Below are 21,222 nucleotides of genomic sequence, written 5' to 3'. Positions count from 1 at the left end.
GGTGATAGTGGAAGCCTTATACTTTCACTGGATAAACCATATCTAATGGTCTCAGTTTTGTGACCAGACATGTACGAGGCAATGTTTCTATTTCAATCCCACAACATATTAAAGGAACGATCATGATTTTTTTTTTAAATCTGTGCACACATAAGTTTATTAACAAATAATGTCACACATATACAATCGTCGACTCACGCCGATCACGTGGTGCATATGTATGTATCAAAATTACTACAATGCCACAATTTATATACCTGGCGTATTCTGTGAACCCTAACTGGTTCTTGCCATTTCACTCATTCCACATGGGCTGTGCATGAGAAATGGCCGCCTGGTTGAAAACCACGTGGGCTCGGAAACATCACACAAACAAAGTCAAACAATAATAAATCCTTCTTTGATAGGCATTTAGAAGTTGCAGTGCAAAGTAAGGATAAGAATTCATGGAAGAAAAACTTCTTTATTACAATTAAGGGCGACATTTCCGTGTAGGTTCTAAGACCGTTATCAAGCAAGTGATATACAGAGTGTGGTTCACAAGAGAAGTGGAGAAACCTGTTATGTATACACAAGGGTAGTGATAACAATCATGGATGAAGTCAGTGACATAAACGAGGGATGAAGCCAGTAATATGAACAACGGGATTATGGCTGTTTGGGGTCTTTGATTTTTATGGGGCCCAGATGTTTCTCCAATGTAAGCACAATTGCACGGAATGTGGTACACTGCTCCTGATGGTTCTAGCTTCTGGTTGGATGGGGGTTTCCCCGTGGCTTTAATTGTGTTCTCAATGGTATGACTTCTCTTGAAAACTACATCAATGTTGGCCTGTTTCTTTAAGTCTCTGGATTTTGTGTCCAACTGTTCCAAAGTAGGCGAGGCTGATAACAGAGGGTGCAGACTGTTGACGTGGGGATTTCTGAGATTTCTTGGTGATGTTCTGTACCGCCCTAGGCCCCTCAAAACCCTAGAACATTTATCTCAATAGTTGCATTGGAGGATCATCAATATTATTTAGTAATGGATAAAATAACTTTTGCACTTGAGGATATTGGAAAAGTAAAGGGGCAATATAAAAACTAGCTACAGCAGCTCCGGTATCTAAATACGTTGCTGAGGAGTGGTTAAAGAAACTAGCAGTATGGAAAATATGCTTGCGTTCCCCGCAATAATTACCGGGGAAATGTTTTATAACTAATAAAGTTCAACTATTCAGGCTGACCTTTTCTTTCTTCTGCATGATAAGGTAAGACACAAAACATATAAATATGCTTCAATTGTAGTGGATGTAGCTAGTCCGTTCAAAGAGGCTGAACAATTAACCTAAAAGATTCAACTGAAGTAGCTAATGCCTTGGACCGTATATATAAACGCGGACCTTTAAAATGGCCTATTTATAAGTTATTTCAAGTAGATCCTGGACGCGAGTTAATTGGATCTGTAACTAAACTATGAACAAAGCATGATGTTTCAATCGGGGGTGGCCCATTGTAGCCAAGCTATTGTTGAAAGGTTTAATCAAACATTATCAGAACGCTTTTTGGGGTATCATTATGCCCAGGAGATGGTAGTGACTGATAAGCGATCCACGGAATGGGTGACAGCCCGAAATAATGCAGATTAATAGGTGAAACCATCCGATGCTATTAAAATGACAGGGGAGATGAAGCAGGTACCCACTGCTTTCATCTTCATGTCTCGGAGGAGGCGTGTCGATTATGAGAAGGTATGTAACATACTTTGTATTTCAGCTTAACTAAAGGAAAAATTATATGTAACCAATAAACTATAGAAATAGACGTCAACCTGTGATATGTTATGTAATTTATGTCTTCTTTATTTTAGGTATTCCGATCGCTGCTATCCAAGATGGGGACCATCAACCTCCAGAGGTATGTCGCAGATTTTGAGCGGGCGGTGTGGGATGCTCTAAGACGGGTCCTTCCCGAGGTGCAAGTCCGTGGCTGTGCCTTCCATTGGCAGCAGGCGGTCTTCAGGCGAATACAGAATCTTGGTCTTGCGGTACGTATTAATATAATAAAATTGATACAAATTATTGTAACCAACCATAGTAATATTTATCATAGCATCTTTCGCATATATTTAATTATGTATGTTTCTTTCCAGACGGAATATTCAGAGTCGACCGAGTTTTATGGATTTGTCAAGAAACTGATGGCGTTGCCATACTTACACACAAGCCACATCAGAGAGGATTTTTTTCAAACGAAAGGAAGAAGCAGGTGACCAACTGGCTCCCTTCCTCATCTATGCGGACAATCAGTGGGTCTGCAGTGATACCTGGCCCGTGCTGACTTGGACCGTGTAGGGGTTGACTGTCCGCACCAACAACGAGTGTGAAGGTGAATATTTTCTTACGATTTTAATTACAATTTTAATGTCGATCACAAAGTGGTGAAACGTAATATTAAAATATGATTACTGATGAAACGTAATGAACTAACATGAATATATTATATTTCTCTATCTTTTTTTAGGATGGCATAGACGACTCAACATCAGGGCCGCAAAGAGGAACATTAATTTCTTCAACCTGGTCGCAATCCTTCACAAGGAAGCCGAAAATCTACCAAGTACACGGACCTTCGTCTGCCAGAGCCAGATGGCCCGTCACCAAAATTACAGGACCAGGAAGTTTAACAAGGACATCACAGAAGTCTGGCGGAAATATGATGAGAGAGTCATCACCCCACGCCAGTGCTTAGTTGCAGTGGCCAAACTGCTGTAAAAGTGAAGCGTGTCACATCTGAAAAAATGTAGAAATTGAAAAAAATAAAATATAAAAATACAGAAACCAGTCTCTGTGAATACAATATTGATATGAAACAAGTCTCGGTTGTTCTTTTACTGTCATGTGTTGTTAGGAGAACAGTATCTATAGAACGGCTGGTTACTATGCTAAACGCACTGCGCTTCATGTTGAGTCAGTGTGTCAGAGCCCAGTCGGTTACGCTATTGGGACCGAGACTACAACACTAACATTTAGGTACATTATGTGAATAAAATGCATAACTATGTATTTCTGAAAACATACTTATTCTAAAATATACAAAAAACGACCGTAGTTCGCTCAAAAAAGTTTTAGGCGAGTCGGGTCAAAATCTTTTAGGCGAGTAGGAATTTAGGCGAGTCGGGTGTATCCCGTTGACGTCGCCGTGATGAAACGGTCCCGCAGGTGTCGTACCCGGATGTAGCGATCTCGGCCAGGCGATGTAACGCGACGTCGTCCTGACCTTCGCCTGTCACGAACGTTGCCGAGGGTATTCTAACGTCTCCACATGTTAGAGATGGTCAATCTGGTCACACCCATCACCAGCGCCATGCCACGTGTTGTTGTGTTTCACACGCTTACAGTCAGCCGATGGCGTTGTTGCGTTGTGCTTCTGATAGACGTCTCATTTTAACGGCTCGTTTTCTGATTTTCTTGAGTGTGTGCCAGTAGTCATTGTCCTGGCCTTTTAAACCTTGCTGACAGAAAAATTGTCACGACAGTTCAGAACATTGCATGCTGCACGTTCATGGCATTGCAGCTGCGTTTGGGCGAATTGCTCCGTCACAACATTACGTTTCGGGCAATCTGCATGTTTACTCGAACATTTAATGAAATTTAATGATTACTTCAGAAATATAATCGGGTTCGGTGTCCCGAAGTAGATGACACACCAGGGATACCCGTACCGTTCAGCCTTCGTGAGCGACACTAGGCAATCGTCGGAGGGTACAGAACAGAACAGGGATATTGAGCGCGCGTGTGTGTGAATGTGTGTTCGACACACATATGTAGACAGAGTGACATTTGTCTAGATCAGTATTCAAGTGATGAGGAAGTGATCAAGAAATTCAATGACCAAGATTTTTAACCACCAAGAACTGAAACCAACAGGAATTGTGCCAGTGTTAGTCTATTATATAGGTTTAGGGTAATATGATTGTTTAGTTTAGTATACATGTGTTAGCTTAAAATATTTACGTAGTGTTTAGTGCAGTTGCGCTTAGTTTAAAATAGGTAAGTAGTTAGTTAAAGGAGTGAATGATAAACATATATTGGTGTGAATCTGTGTATTTGTGAGATGTGATCAAGATCACAAAGACATATTAATTTGGTTTGACTGTATGTGTTGGTTGCGTGCCAGAGAAAGGTCTGACAAGTGGGTTTGAACTGTAAGTGATTATGAGAGTAAAGTTATGAAAGCTGGTCGAGTGGATAGGCTTGCATGCTTTGCTTGATTTGTGCATGTGACCATCATACAATTTGGGGATGATCTTCATCTTAATTCCGTGTAGTCACTAGAGTCACTTTGACCAGTTTGGACTGTGTGTCCTTGGGGTGTGAGTGATGTCCCCGAGCTCTAGTGGCGTGAGTGTTATACTGTTATACTTTTATTGATTATTTTGGTTGTACGTATTGTCATATTACATCCTTTTTAATACATGCAGTATGGCATTTGAGAGTTGGAATTTACATGATTGTGTATGTATTATGAATCTGGCTCAGTCCATACCTCACATTACGCCGAAGTCCCGGGTTCGATTCCCGACATGGGTACAATGTGTGAAGCCAATTTCTGGTGTCCCTTCCGAGATATAGCTGGAATATTGCTAAAAGCGGCTTAAAACCACACTCACTCACTCACTCACTCACTATACCTCTAAAGGAAAATATATGAGCCTCGCTTCGGCGCCAATTAATGTAGTACGTCCTGTCCTGGCATGTAAACATCACTTTATTGGTTTAACCGCGACATGTAGTTTCATGTCTGGACAAAACGTCACTTTTGATCAGTACGGTACTACATTCTCCACTATGCAACACATCACGACATGAACACGTGCCTCGGCACATGCGTTGATAAACATCTAGAAACAGACATTTACTCGTTTTACAACAACTTTGACCTGTCACATTGCTATTATGCTACGATACAACTCGCAATTGACACCAGAACAGCATGCCATTAATATCGCCTCTCAACACACACCAACCTTTCTGAAACGATGGCCGCTCATATCACTCGCCAACTGCGAAAAAACACTCGTCGTCAGTGATTTGGGCAGGGCGAAAGGGACATAATTCGAAGAGATGAAAAATGAAAGTGCGTTTGAATTTTGTTATTGAAATAAAACAATGTAACTCCACAAACATATTAATAAGTTAATGAAAGAACAAATAAAACACACTATTTACTGCATTGACAGATTAAGCGTCATATGTTCATTAAATTTCTATTATTTACAGATGCTCCAATTTGCTCACCTATTTCATGACTGGCAGTAAATGTAGAGGGGGCAAGAAACAATTGCCCAAACATCTTCAAAGTCAACATGAGAGGAATGACATTACTATCGACACATGTATGAAGTATCCCAATGTTTTTTCAATGCCTGGATTTGGTCATTTTGAAATGAACATGGTACGTTCCATTTTTAACTTACTATGGCATCCCTTTCTGAAACACGTGGCAATCATTCGTACATCACATATACTGACATATGCATAAGCAACACAGAATCATCACAAGTCTTGGAAGTTTGTGTTGATATTTATGTATGGGACAATCGACGAATTGATCATTCCTTATGTTCGTTAATGCATTGCCAACAATACAAATTTCAGCATTGAGGGATGTCTCAACTGGCTATCAACATGTAAGAATCCAAACCACATCTTTGCCTGGGATGTTTTGAGAACATTCGTCATTTCCCTGTTCATGTTTCGTGCCTCTGTTCGAAAAAACAACAGCCGTATCATATTGGCCTCCAAATACATAATGACCAGTTTATTTTAAGGAATGAACAATACCACGTGTCAGCAGATAGAATTTCGTGATGAAGTCCTCCGATGATTGGCGCCACCGGAGGTAACCGAATTTCTTCATCACAGAGAAGTTCTGTCACAGTCTGGTCACCCAGCAAAGGGGAAGGAGGTGATTTCGTACTTGAAGCCTGGAACCGAAAAATTAAAGTGAGGATTCCACCAGGTCTACCAACAGAAAACGGATGGCTCCGTAGTTATCGAAACCCTCACAGATAGAAAATGTATAAAGCAAATATATATATTATTTTTACTAACAAGCAATATTTTACAAGCAATATTTCAACTCACGTGTTGCGATAGCCCCTTCCATCCGGCCAAATTAACACTGACTGACCTCTGTAAAATTCCACCGGCTTAAATATTTGAGGCCCGGATGTCGGAGAAGGCAACCAATAGTCTGGTACAATGTCACTCTCAGTAGTATAAGTTGTGTTTCTTAACACACTTTACTGCAATGCCATGGATTAAGAACATGTACATATTATGTAATATGAATATCATATGAACCTTCACATTTTTTATTATAAGAACATGATTTATATAGAATACATGTCCACACGTGTATATAGTTACGGCTTGAAATATCAATAAAACACATTGAAACTTATATAATTCATATTAACCAATACAAGAAAAAGGTGGCGGTCCCTCATTCTTACACAATAAACAGTACATTAATTAAACAAACAACAACCACGTGATTGATGTTATTACTTTCATGATGGGCTATGGGCAGGACAGTAAATTGTTAATGGTTTGAGGTCTTTAGTTGATTTTATATGAACTCCCATTCATCCAGTGTGGCACCAGAATGAACATTCGGGCACACACCTGTGCTAACGCCCGAACCATTCATTAATTCTGGGATCGTGTGGCGTATATTGCGTCCGTCAAAAGCTGCAAATTGTTACACTGTCAACTTTAGATGATTTATGTGTAGGATAAAGTACGAGGCCGAGGTCATGATTGGAAAAGTAAGGACCTCGGTGCGAAGGAAGTGTAAAAGTAAGACCGACCGCGAGAAAGAGCTGAAAGATAAAATTGAAAAGCGAATTCCCCAAAACACGAAGTATAAGATTGACTGGGCTCTGTCAGTGTTCAAGAGATGGCAAGAAGAAAGGCGAAGTAGGAGTATTGATAATAATTTGGACATACCAAGTGAGTGTTTAAAAACTGAACTGCGCGAAATGAGTGCTGCTGATCTGAACATCGTTTTGATGTATTTTCTATTTGAAGCGGCAAAGAAAGATCGTACCGACTATCCATCCAACACCTTGTATGGCGCATTACAATCGCATTTGAAAGTTCAGTATTTAAAATACAATTTGTTTGAAGACGACGAATTTAGAGAGGCCAGGGCAGCATTGGAGGCTGTCATGAACAGGTCGGGGATAACCACCAATCGGCGTATAATAAGCCAATCGACGTATTATACGTCAATTGGCGTATATAAAATACGCCGAACGACGTATGTGAAGAGGTCGGGGATAACCACCAATCGGCGTATAATAAGCCAATCGACGTATTATACGTCAATTGGCGTATATAACATACGCCGATCGACGTATGTGAGGACATTCACAGCGCAGGCCATGCAATAACTAATTTCCCACTGTGCGCTGGAGCGATAATTGAAAGTGGCCAAATCCCCGCTTGCGACAGATATGTCAATTTACTCAATAAAACTAGAATTTGACCACACATGGCACACAAATACAAGCCCGTCAAATTACTTGCACACATCAGGCTCAACGACAATGTTATACTACTGTTTGCTCAGTTTAATGCACATACACAGCTCAGCCGTACCTCTGCAACGCCATGTTGCTCTGTACCGGAAGCAGTACTAAACAATAAAAGGGGATGTTGACTGGGAAATGAATGCACAAGCCCAAACAAACAATTTCTACGGAGACCCAGTGGCTGGTCATAATTGAAGAAATCCGAATTACAAAATGAAATGCAAAATCAAACCGTAAAACAAATAAAAATTGAGGGAATATTGTCATTGCAACAGTGTAAACGAATAACACATGTTGTCTACCATTGGTACATAAATAGAACGAGCAATCTGAGTGGTAAATGATAGTTCGTAAAGGTATATATAAAGCCATGTCATGATAGTGTGTTTGACATCAAATTCCTGCACAGGAAAGGGTGTGGGGGAACATTATCTTTGTAATTATTGACATTGCTCATTGTGATATATTGTATTTGGAACTGTGATAACCTGAACGCCTCATATTATCTGTAATTGAAACCACCATCAAACTGTGATCAACTCCTAATCTGTGATAGAGATTCTGTGAATACTGACTGTGATATTTCTCATATACATTGTGATATAACATTTGTGATCTCCAGTAGATATATATAGATAAATATTACGCCATATTAAAGGTAGAACGGAATGTGGGTGTACACAACATGACAATTTCGTCGGAGAAAAAACCTTTAAAGTTTACAAACTGAAATGGCGCAAAATCCGGCAACCTGTGATAACTTTCTTGAGAAAATATGGGTTGCTGTCAAGCACAAACAATCATTTGTGCACTGAATGTGCAAACTATGTTGACAACCATCTGCCAAATGTATCTGATAACACCTTTCACACAGCTGTCGATGTTGCACGTTGTACTGAATCCGGTGTCTACACCAGTGACGATTTGCGGTTAATTGCTGTCGCACTTGGTAACACTCAACAGCAACAATTGTACCATGACAGCCATATTGTGTCATCCCAGTACAGGGAACCAGATAACCTGAGCAAGTATGATGCCAAGGAATGGTTGACACATCAGAACCCTGTTGTTGTTGCTCTGTTACAATCACTGACGAATGTTAATAGTGATAGTTCTGCCACAAAACATGCATATTTGGCTCGTGCCTATGAACACTTATATGGTGCAAGGAACAGTAATGTAATTTGACCTCTATCGTTTGCCATGAACCTGTTACTATATTATGTGACAGGCAGTAAAGTGGCTTGCAATCTGTCGTTCAAGACGAGTCAATCTGGCTCTTACCAAAGCATACTCAAGTGAATCAACGAACAAGCTGCCATGCCTGTAAAATGTCCCACAGCAGGAGATATTATAACATTATTTGACAATAATCAGGTGCTGGCGAGGAATTTGCGAGTGAGATACGACGCCAAAGCCATGTTGAGTGTTGTAACGACATTGCTACACATTTTCCCACCTGATACTACGTTGCAGACAACACCCCATCTCAGTCCTTGCAACTGGTTGACGTATGACTCATATCTCTGCAGAACACAATACCCTCTTTTATATCTACGTCTATGGATGTCTTTCGTCATTATCGAACAAAAGTACTAACTGTAATGTTGGACAAAGTCCTTGCAGAACAAGGTACAGGTGCGTGAGTGACACTTTTGATTGTGCCGTGCTGCCTGATCCACCCGCAGCTATGGATGACACCCCTTACACGGTGAGTCGGGACGACGATACATCAAAGATATGAATCGTGAGATCAGATAGGACACCAAACAAGTATGACATTGTTGAGGCTGGTGAACTGTTCCATCCAGATCTTGTTGTAGGTGAACTCGTTATTATAAATCCATGTTCATATATGTCAATGGAGGTTGTGCTACGCAGGATTTTGGAAGATGTTGGTGTGTGATTGGGTGTGATGGCCTACCATATAACCTTGCTTAGCGTGTGATAGACAATCATTACACATGTTCCATCTGTAATGCCACCGATATTCATGGCATGCCTGACTTACAGAAGCATCTGGATGATGACCATAACATACCATGTCACAATCCACAGGAAAACCGGACGTTCGGAAATATCTTATTGCTCCCAGGACCCGGACACATGGACATCAACATGGTAAAGGCAAGCTTTAAATTATTGTGGGATGTAATCCTTAACGATCTTGCCATCATGCTGGGTTTCAGGACAATTCAAGCCCAAGACTTGTGCCGACATGCCACGGACCATCATAAGGCTTGGCAGATGCTGGAAATATTTCTGTGGGGGACAGGAGCTGAACTTCTCGTTCCATTCATCAGAGAGTGTAAGCAACATGTCAGGCAGGCAAGTGTGGCCCTTTTACTTTCATGGCTATCATGTGCAAAGAACAGGAACTACCTTTTCATGGCCGATGTTACCTTAACATATATCATGGCACTGTTTCTATTCCGGTGTGGCACGAGAAGAGGAAATGAGAAATTGATTACATAATCCTATGCACGTTTCTCAGATCTGTTCTATGGCCTACACATGACACAGTACCAGGAACTCACTCTCATCGAATCACATATTTCTTTGTCTGCGTCAGGGAAGGATTTCAGGGGTGAAGGGGGAGATTTTGTTATAGAGGCCAAAAGCAGACGCATACAGATGTGGATGCCTCCGGGACTTCCTACAGAACAGCACTGGCAGAGAATATGCCGCAACATAGACAGCTTAGACCAGGTAATAACCCTTTTGGAAACACTTAATCGATAATATGCAACTTCTGAACAACATATATTCATACTGACAAAACAGTAAAACGCACAAACCAAGGGAGTGGAAAAACCCTAAAAGTTTCACTATATTAAATATATGGCATTATCACGATTGACTGTCAAAATATTCAAACGTTTGTAATGTATCATGCCATACTACGCACACCTTTCATTTGTGTTCATTTAATTGGTACACACACTGCAAAATGTGTTCTTAAATTTTGTCTGAATATGTACATACTTTCCTTAAAACAGTAGAAATACATTTATACAGCCACTGTAGAAATTTTCATATTCTTGCCTCTTTAACATATAAAGCAAGGGGGAATAACTGCTGTTTAAGGATCAATACTTATACAGCTGCGTGGTGTTGCTGTGCTGAGGTTCAACTTTCCCCATGTAAGGGGAGCTTACTGCTGTTTAATTGGCATTGAATAATGAACTCTGTATTTCCCGACACTCGGTTTTCAGTTTGTGCGCATATTGTAATGGATTTTCCAGAGTTGTATTCACGTCTGAATAATGGCCCTTCTTGAGTAAACCATACTGCTGTAAAAATGTATAACAATAATGGTAACAATAAGAACAGTTTGATAGGAATTTTATTACATTGTTGTATGTCTGTGCTTATCACAGTAGAAAGGTATTTTTCTCATTATGCTAAGGTGGTTTTTTTTTAAACACTGTAACCTTGACAGAGGAAATGCACCCAATAATCACAATTTGGGGCATCACGTCCTCCCAATGGTCCCTTTTCTGTGTCACCATCACCATCTCTTTCATTATGGCAATTGGCACATTTATTAGCACTAGATTGTCGAAACATGGAAACTGTTGTTTGTACATGAACAGTTGTAGTACTTTTCCTGTTAGTGGGTGAAGGGAAGGGGACGGTAACGACATCATCGCTTGTTGTTTCTGCTGGAATCCCTTGTGTTTCCATGGGTCCATGTTGTTTCATCTGAAAAAAATAATAACATGCATATCATATGTAATATGTCACAAAGACTGTTTATTTACGTAGACGGGAATGTTTATATATGTTCTATTTATTGATGGATATGCTTTACTTACGAGCAATTTGTCGTACTTGGATTTAAGTTCATGTGATCCATACGACCAGTTTTCTTTGGATGGCGTCACAATGTGTAGGTAAGCCTCCGAATGTGTCCGGCTACCTAATTCGTCCACCTGAAACATTTCAATTTGTAGTAATAAATGATTACACTTACTTTCAAACATCAGCATGACATCAATAATTTATTTACAGATCCAATCACATCTGTCAACGATGTCTGGAGGTGCCCCAGACGACAGCGATGATGTCTATCATCCGAATCTGGACAACGAGATCCGTCACTGGCGACATCGTGTGCGACAGTCTGGCTATCTGGCCAAGCCTTCAAGTGCAGTTCCGCACACGTCCCTCTCAGGACAGCCGCTGGACTCGGAACTATGTATGTTCTCAGGAAGGTGTATTAACAATAAATCTTTGTATGTTGATGCCATTTTTTTAGGCCAGAAACTGGATGCGTGATGAAGCTACCTCGGGTGTTCATTTTGGCAGGGGAACGTGAGAAGTCTCAAGATGTCACCAAGATGTCACCAAGAGGACAAATACTGAACTGGTTGACATGGTCACAGCTGAAATTAATCAGATTGAAGACCTTGGATCGAAGGATGTGGCAGCATCTCTGCGTAATGACTTTCACCGCCATGGCAGGACTAGCACTAAGTCTGCGCTGCTCACATTCCTACGTAATGCCAGCGACATTCTGGCAGGCCTTCTGGAGGTGATGGATTGAGACTTCAGGTAATGTAGGTTTTTGCATGGCCATTAATATTGATGTGCTTCCCTTTACATATGTAATGTTGTACATTATGTCATCATACCTTCTTCATCAGTGTTCGCTTTCTGGAGCAGAGGGTGTTGGATTTCTTTTTTGCGTCAGTCACAAATGTTATGGGCATTGGTTCCTTGTGATGATTTTTCACCTATGTAGGTTTTTCTGGCCTGTGTTTGTCGACGTTTTGTATATCTGTAGGTTTCCGGCATCTGTTAAAATGTATTTTCTATATTAACAGGTTCCTCAACTGCTTGACCTGCACGCCACTCACATGAAGTACCTTCATGATTCATGCGTCATCTGTGATATTTATTCCTCAGTGTATATGGAGTGACCGTGACACTGGCATACCCTGAGTCATCTGTGATATATTTTCGTGGCAATCTACTGTGACATAGTTCATTGTGTCGTGTGATGTGCAATAACGACATATGGTTTTAACTTTAAACCCGCCTTTGCCGGTCCCAAGCCTGGATGTGAAAGGGTTAGGGTTGGACAATACTTCCTACGTCTTGTTCATAAAAGAGTATTTATTCTTCCATTATCAGGTGCTGTTTCATACATTATTTCTTTGCAGTTTACTGTCTTATCTCACCTCTATATTATCTTTGTCTTGTCCACTAGCCTCCTCCTGATGTTCCATGATTTCCTCTGCAGTTAGTTGAAGTCAGACACACTTACTATCATGAGATGGCTTAAATACACCCTTACGAACGATTATTAACCACTCAGATTGCTCGTTCTATTTATGTACCAATGGTATATAACATGTGTTATTCATTTACACTGTTGCCATGACAATTTTCCCTCAATTTTTATTTGTTTTACGGTTTGATTTTGCATTTCATTTTGTAATTCGGATTTCTTCAATAATGACCAGCCACTGGGCCTCCGTAGAAATTGTTTGGACTTATGCATTCATTTCCCAGTCAACATCACGCTTTATCGTATAATACTGCGTCCGGTGAAGAGCAACATGGCGTTGCAGATGTACGACTGAGCGGTTATGTGCATTAAACTGAGCAAACAGTAGTATAACATTGTCGTTGAGCCTGATATGTGTGCAAGTAAGTTGACGGGGTTGTATTTGTGTGCCATGTGTGGTCAAATTCTAGTTTTATTAAGTAAATTGACATTTCTGTCGCAAGCAGGGATTTGGCCACTTTCAATTATCGCTCTAGCGCACAGTCGGAAATGCATGTTATTGCATGGCCTGCGCTGTAAATGTCTTCACATACGTCGATCGACGTATAATACGTCGATTGGCTTATTATACGCCGATTGGTGGTTATCCCCGACCTGCACAATGCACACGTCGATTTTGCAAGTACATGTATGTCCATATTTCTACACTTAGCAACAAGCCACACTCAGCTATGGTTTGCCAGTCACAATTGTCACAGCAAGCAAAAAAACAAATCCCCAAACTGATTGAACTTGTATCTATCCAAGATAAAGGGACATCTCCAATAAATTCGCAAGTGTTAAAAGTCAAAGTGTTAAATTGATCAGAATATCCGAGGTATAAGGAGCCATCCTACCTGTGGCAAGGTTTTAATGCTGGATTCAGCTTAGGCTATACTGGAGTTTACACACCTTGTCCTGCGAAAAACCTAAAATCTGCTTACTAATATCCGCAACTTGTTCAACAGAATCTGGACAAAGAGATAGGGTCCTACCATCCTGCCTAAACTTATCTTAAAGCGCCATTGCAAGAATTTAGGATATCTCCCATAGGACGGGTTCACCAAAAAATCCCTGGCGAGTTCAGATTTATTTATACCTACTGGCTGTTTGTGTAACTCGATATGAAGTTTTTGAAATTGTGGTAACACCTCGTAGGAGGGCTTACAATCATTGTAAACCCTTGATAGAACAAAAATTACGAACAGCCTACGAGACGCGCGTGCAGATTCCGTGCCATTGCGAGACGCACGTGCAGATTTTGTGCCATTGCGAGACGCACATGCAGATTTCGCACCATTGCGAAACCCACGTGCTGAGGTCACCGGTTGATTGAACCGAGTTCTCGACTGCAGGCGATATTTCATCTCCGATACAGATTATACATTTGAGAGTTTTTATTACAGTTATTTAATTTAAAACGTTGTTTATGCAATGAGTCGGTTTATAAGTTGAACTAACAATATCTCCTCGGGATAACCAGCGATTGTGTGTCACCTCATGTCAGGGTTTACAATCGCTGGTAATCCCTCGTAGAAATGGTTTCTCCTATACTTCACCACTTATCATATCCAGAAGGTTCATCCATAAATGACAATATTGATGACAATGTTGCCTCTGTCACATACACCCGCTTTGATCATGCAATCGCCTTGGTACAGGGTTTAGGAAAAAAAAGCACTTTTGGCCAAGGCAGATATAAAAGTGCATTTAGGCTTTGCCCAATAAGGAAAGAAGATTTTAATTTGTTTGGTTTTCAATTTCAAGGTAGTGATTACTTTGATATGTGCCTTCCAATGGGCTGTAAAATCAATTGTTCAGTGTTTGAAAAGTTTGCAATTGCAATGTTTGCAATGGGCCACACAACGCACACACCCAAAAGCAGAGGTTTTGCATTACCTAGGTGATTTTCTCTTTGGGGGATCAGCCAATACAATACAGTGTCAACGGCGTTTGGATATATTTCTCGATATTTGCCATAGTCTTGGAGAACCAATAGCAGCGAAAAAGACCATACACTTGCCTTACATTTCTGGGCATAGAAATAAACACAGAGGCAACGGAAACAAGAATCCCTGCTGAGAAAATCATACAATGTCAGCAAGCAATATCAGATTTTCTTCAGCAAAACAAAAGCCTACTTAAACAAATACAATCACAACTGGGTTTACTAAATTTTATTTGCAGGGCCATACCAATAGGCAGTCCTTTCTCTCGCAGGCTAATTGATGCGACTCAAAAAAATTGATGCAAAAAAAAATGTCATCATATTCGCTTGACGCAAGGAGTCAAAAAGGATTTACAAGTGTGGCTGGAATTCCTGCATCAGCACAATGGAGTCTCATTTTTTCTGGATAGGAATGGCAATCAAATACAGAGCTTCACCTTTATACAGATAGCGCTGGAGGTGAGGGGAGAGGTTTCGGCCTATATTTTTGGTATCAGTGGTCCTATGGTGTTTTCACTCCGAGTGGAGAAAAGCAGGTTTTACAGAGGACATAACCTTTTTGGAGTTCTTTCCAATTCTGGTAGAAGTACAGCTGTGGGCAGATCAGCTTGTAAACAAGAAAAGTATATTTCATTCAGACAACCGATCAGTTGTGACGATTCTGAACAAATTGACATCTATGTCTGCACGTGTCATGGTTCTTGTTAGGCATGTTATGCTTCACTGTTTACAGCGCAACATCTTAGTAAGGGGACAGTATATCGCAGGTAGTAAGAATGTCATCGCAGATGCTATCTCTCGTTTTCAGTTTCATCGCCTACCACAGCAGGCTCCCAATCTCAATCTGCGACCAACAGCCACCACACACTTACTACAAAATATCTCATATTTATCTCTGCACAACAGAGCTCATTCAACTGCATCACTTCATATAGCAGCAATATGCTGGTATCACAAAGTAATTTGTTTTCATGTCTGATGATTTTATTGTTTGGTTTTCATGAATGGATGTGACAATAGTTCTTGTGATAAGTGCATATTGCTGAAATGGGTTTATTGAAATCACATGGAGTAACATATGGCTTCATATTAACAGTGTGGTTATGGAAAAGCATCTATAAAATAATAACCCATCCAAGTAATCACTTTTCAGTTCTCTTTATGATCATACTCAAACAAATGTAACATGAACTTTAATAAACCATCACTGCCTGATATCAGCACAGTTTTGTTTTCTTTTGCGAGCGCATCAACAATCCTGAAAATATACATTCAGCATGTTCAAAATATAGCTACAGTTTATAGTGTCACGTTTGCCCGTTCATGAGAAACGAGATACACGTACGATATTCTTTTTGAGGGCATTTGATACTCATACTCCTACGTTTGTTACATGTTCTTATTTTTTCATTTGTTTTGTCAATGCGTGAAGATGTGCCACTATACATACAGGACTTCCACTCCACTGATAGCTTGGTGCTGTAAGCTCTTCGGTGTAACGTCTCTCAGGTGTAACGTCTCTCAGGTTTAACGTCTCTCAGGTGTGAAACATGCCGTGCAGGTTATATGCCTCCTGCTGCGGTCAACACGAACGGAACATGAATCTGGTCACACGGTGAGCTCACCTGGACAGCTTAGGCGTGCAGCGTCTGGATATTTTCTTCTTTGAAACCTCATCCCAAAAATCGTTCATGATTGTCACAGCTGCCATGAGGGAAGAACATGTTTATGGCATCTCCAAGTGGCATTTGAGAAGATGCAGTATCAAGCACTGTCTTCTTTACTGCCATCTTTACTGAAACGTCGCAGTGCAAGAATAAAGAAGCTTAAAGAACGTTTAAGATGCCTCATTTACGGACGTGTTAGTCACACTTTCTCCACCACACTTCTGTCAACATAAATCATGCCAACTATGGTCCTAACAGTAACACTCATGTCTTAAGCTTGATTTTCTTTTTATAGTGAACATTATCAAAATAACAAACACTGAATTGTAAACATCTCACGTTCAGAAGCAGCATGACAGATGATCTTGGACAGCTTCTAAATCTCACAATCATCACATCAGTGCTACTGAAACCATTAATGGGGATACTGAAACCTAGGGAAAACTTGTTTATAGATATGTTTAATAGTCACAAAGCCGAGAGGTTAAAACATTTCAACTAAATGTAACCGTTGTATTAGGCTATAGCATTGCATTTCACTTTGTTGTAAAGTTCACTGTTTCGATTGATATCCTCCATTTGTGACAATGGGAGAAGGATATAAAGGTCAAAATTGAATCATTATAATGATCATATATATATGTCAATGAAATAGTATGGTCGATATTCCTGTTCCTCATCTTCAACTTTAGGGCCTGCCGTGGTGGAGAATAAATTTTTTTAAAGATATCTGTACCAATTGTTCAGAACTTAATTGTCTGTTGTGCTACATTCCCCAACTTAACGGGATGTGTGTTAAATGTTTTTCGATGGCGGGACAAAAAGTGAGGGTAAGGGTTAGGATAGGGTTCAGACAGAAAAGGCGGAGGGCTTAGTAGTCGGAGGCGGGGGGGGGATTTTTTTTCTAATTTTCAAATATCCGTAAGATACTATACAGCGTGTTGTTGTTTCCATATGGCCAATTAAATTGAAATTTGATAGTCCTGTGACTGGATTTAACCGTTTTTGTTATGCCTCAGCCTGAAAGCTAAGGCTACAGACAATACAGATTGAGTATTACCTTGTCTCTTGCACATATCCGTGGCACAATGTCGTCGTCTTCTTCGACCAGGATTATACGCGCCAGCGTCATCTCCTTGTTGTGGTCGAAGTTGTTTTTAATCCCCTGCATGTGACAGTCGCGAGCAAAATAGTCCCACTCGCCCACGTCAATTCCTGTGTTGGCGTTTGCAACAATCTGGTGATAAAATGTTTGTTATATACAACTATTACATTTCATAGATTTCCAACTTTGGGTCTTGTCACTATGGTTGCAGTGTCGGAAAATCTTCTTATATCCTGGTAACTTAATATTTTAGTATTTCTTCAATTGTCAACTAACCTGTTCAGCAAATGTAACCGTACACATTGATCGTGGTATTTAGTACTTTCTCTTTTGGTGAACACAATTATCTCTCACATGCTCCTGTAATATAGCACTGTAACTCATGATCACAGGGATAAACACATGGTCATCATTCCACGCATTCATTTTATTTAACATGAGGTGAGGTGAGGTGGGATTTTACGTCGGGTTCAAGAATATTGCACTGACACAGCGACAGACTGTGTGTTTGTGTGGGATGCTTGATTTGTTCCAGAATATCTCACTAAGACACAGTATACTGACTGAGCCGACCAGTCTTTCATTTGTCCTCTTGATGACAATACGTCCAATCTATTCAAAGTCTGTTGGTATGACGCGTTCGGGGATCGATTTTTCCACCAGACGAAGGGGGATATTATTCTATTTAACAATTTAACAATTTGAAGCTCGTCACAGAATGAACAACTGGAGGCGACCGACCTTTGAGTCTGTCTCAAGACCGCAAAGCCCTGACTACTTGCTGAACTATGAGGAGGTATTTAAATGTGTTGAAGCATGGCTTATCTATAACGTGCTGGATCAGATAGCAAGTAGTATTGAATGGTATTCAAGTCTATGTATATATTGACTGGCAGCCACAGAGATTGGTTGCTTTGTTGTTTAACGCCACACTCAGCAATATTCCAGCTCTATGGCGGCGGTCTGTAAATAATCGTGTCTGGACCAGACAATCCAGTGATTAATATCATAAGCATCGATCCACGCAATTGGGATCGATGACATGCATCAACCAAGTCAGCGAGCCTGACCACCCGATCCCGTTAGTCGCCTTTTACGACAAGCATAGTCACCTTTTACGGCAAAAATGGGTTGCTGAAGACATATTCTACCCCGGAATCTTCACGGGTCACAAGTAGCAGATTTGACATAATAACACAAGATTAATGTCACCAACCAACATATTCACTGTTTGAATATGTGGCGTTTCAGTAATGTCTGCGACTTGAACATGTTGATATATCTCCCCATGTGACATGTATATCCATGAATGCGTGCAGAGTGTACCTATTTCCCCATACCAATGTCTACACCTACACCTACACCTACATTCAACCCACCCAAAATCGACTTAAGCTCTTCACCACATTATCGTAGCTGTGTTCATGTGTCTGACAGTTCGTACACACCTGATTGGTTGTTGGATTGCTGTTTAACGCCGCACTCAGCAATATTCCATCGATATGACGGCGGTCTGTAAATAATCGAGTCTGGACTAGATAAACCAGTGATTTATATCATGAGCATCGACCCACGCAATTGGGATCGATGACATGCATCAATCCTTGAAGAAAAGTATTGGTTTTTCGAGAATAACAGTGTACCTGTTAATACTATGATGAAGTTAGTATATAGCGGGCTATAGAGCATTCACACACACACTTACACACTAGACGGGAACAATTTAATAATTCAATTACACACTGAGAAGGAAGAAACTCGATCTTAAATACGAGCTTGGACATGCCATGCCAACCAACGGAAACCCTTGCATGAAAGGGCACATCCTGACGCCATATGCTGATGGATTTGGCAGCTGCACGTCATACAGCAATATGTCAGAGTAACATACCAACAATAGACTTCCTACACTGTCCCCGTGTTGGAAATAGAACCACCTGTAGATAGGGTCTTAGGACTGTATGTGAATGAAATGGTTTTATAATAGTGTAAATATGCTCAATTTGCGATTTAAATGGTGTTAACCCTACGGAATTGCAGAAAACAGTAACTAATTTATCATGTTTACAATATCAAGCCAATGAAACATCAATATTGAGCTGTCATATATGTAAGCGTTCATGTAGCAGTTGTTGTCACACAATACATTGTGAATGATTCATGAGGTAGCATATTGAACAAAATTAATCTTTCCCTTATAAAATCTATAATATAATGTGTTTGTTGCCCGTTCTTTTGTAATACAGTTTGATAAAAAAAATAAGCTGTCATGACCGAGGGCAATTTAGGAAGCTCTGTAAATCATTTAATATATATTGTATACAATCTAAACGTGCAGTGTACCATCACATACACTCAACATGCTCAAGTAAACGACCTCTACAAATACCAACATTATAAGGCCACGTGATGTTACGTGACTTCAGCAATCGACAATTCAAAATTGTATCCACTAACTGAAGAACTGTGAAACTTCTATTATTTGAAGCTTCAGTAGATTTTTATTATGTTTATTGAAAGGGTTTGGTCAGTTTTATTTTTTCGCATTTATACCAATTTCAGAACTAGACTAACCAGTGGTTTATGCTCATGTTATGGTTGGAGTCGTACGATGGACTGACATTTTTGGAAATGGGACATTTGGGCGGGAGGTGGGCATCACGCTGGCCACCAATTGTACTCATCTCTCTGCGCATGCTGTCCTATCTCTTTGTGCACACGAGTCAGAATATGTTCTCGTTTTGTCAAAACAAAAATACGCGAATTTAGATATGAAGTCTAAACTAAGCTTAAGGTTTCACTGATTTACACACCAGCGCAAGAAATATAAACGACCATGTGGTTCATGTTTAGATGTGGAGGATAAAACACGACTCGAGTTTTTGTTGAAAATGGAAAGCCACGAGAAAGGGAAAAAAAGGGAGACCGAAGACCCGAGGGCTTTTTCTCAATTTCGAGATTTTTCATTTTCAACCAAACCACGGAGTCGTATTTTAACTGTCATTTAAGCTGAGGGAAAAGGTAAAATATATAAACTCTTAAAAAAGCTTTTTAAAATGATGAAGTTAACACAACACGCATAGTCTACGTTTCGTAAAATACGTCTATTTACGGAAAAATTGGGAATCACATTTAGAATAAATTGCAGGTGCAAGAAGATTTACGCATAAATAGTGTCCGCAAGGCTGGGTGGGGTGGCTTAAGCTTTCTAATTGTGGGCTTTATGGTACACTCGTGTGGATAGTTTTGTCGAGTTTATTACTTTGATCATGATGGTTTTGTCACTTCTATTAAGAGGAGAACCGTTGACGTTGCACCAGAATCCATATCGACACTGACCTATCGGCACTACTTGGGACATCCAGAAACGTTTGGGCGAACATTAGCTCACTAAAACTGGCCATCTTCTCATTTTACCACACAGTAATCGCATACGATTTATCAGTGAGCGTAATAGTCTATTTGTGCCACACACGTTCTTACATGCACAGTGTAACCAAACTATGGAGACACGTGGAAGATTCCTCGATGTGTGATTTTCAGTGGCTATAACAGTGTATAGCGTCCGGTTGGAAAATTGCAACATGTTTTTGGATAAACACATTTATCATGTAATGGCTAGATTGCTTAACAGGATAATGCCAA

Source organism: Haliotis cracherodii, unplaced genomic scaffold (genome assembly GCF_022045235.1).
Source record: "Haliotis cracherodii isolate W230 unplaced genomic scaffold, xgHalCrac1.p SCAF_10, whole genome shotgun sequence".
Classification (NCBI taxonomy): domain Eukaryota; kingdom Metazoa; phylum Mollusca; class Gastropoda; order Lepetellida; family Haliotidae; genus Haliotis; species Haliotis cracherodii.
The sequence above is the reverse complement of the archived record's forward strand: the minus strand, read 5'-3'. Positions refer to the sequence as shown.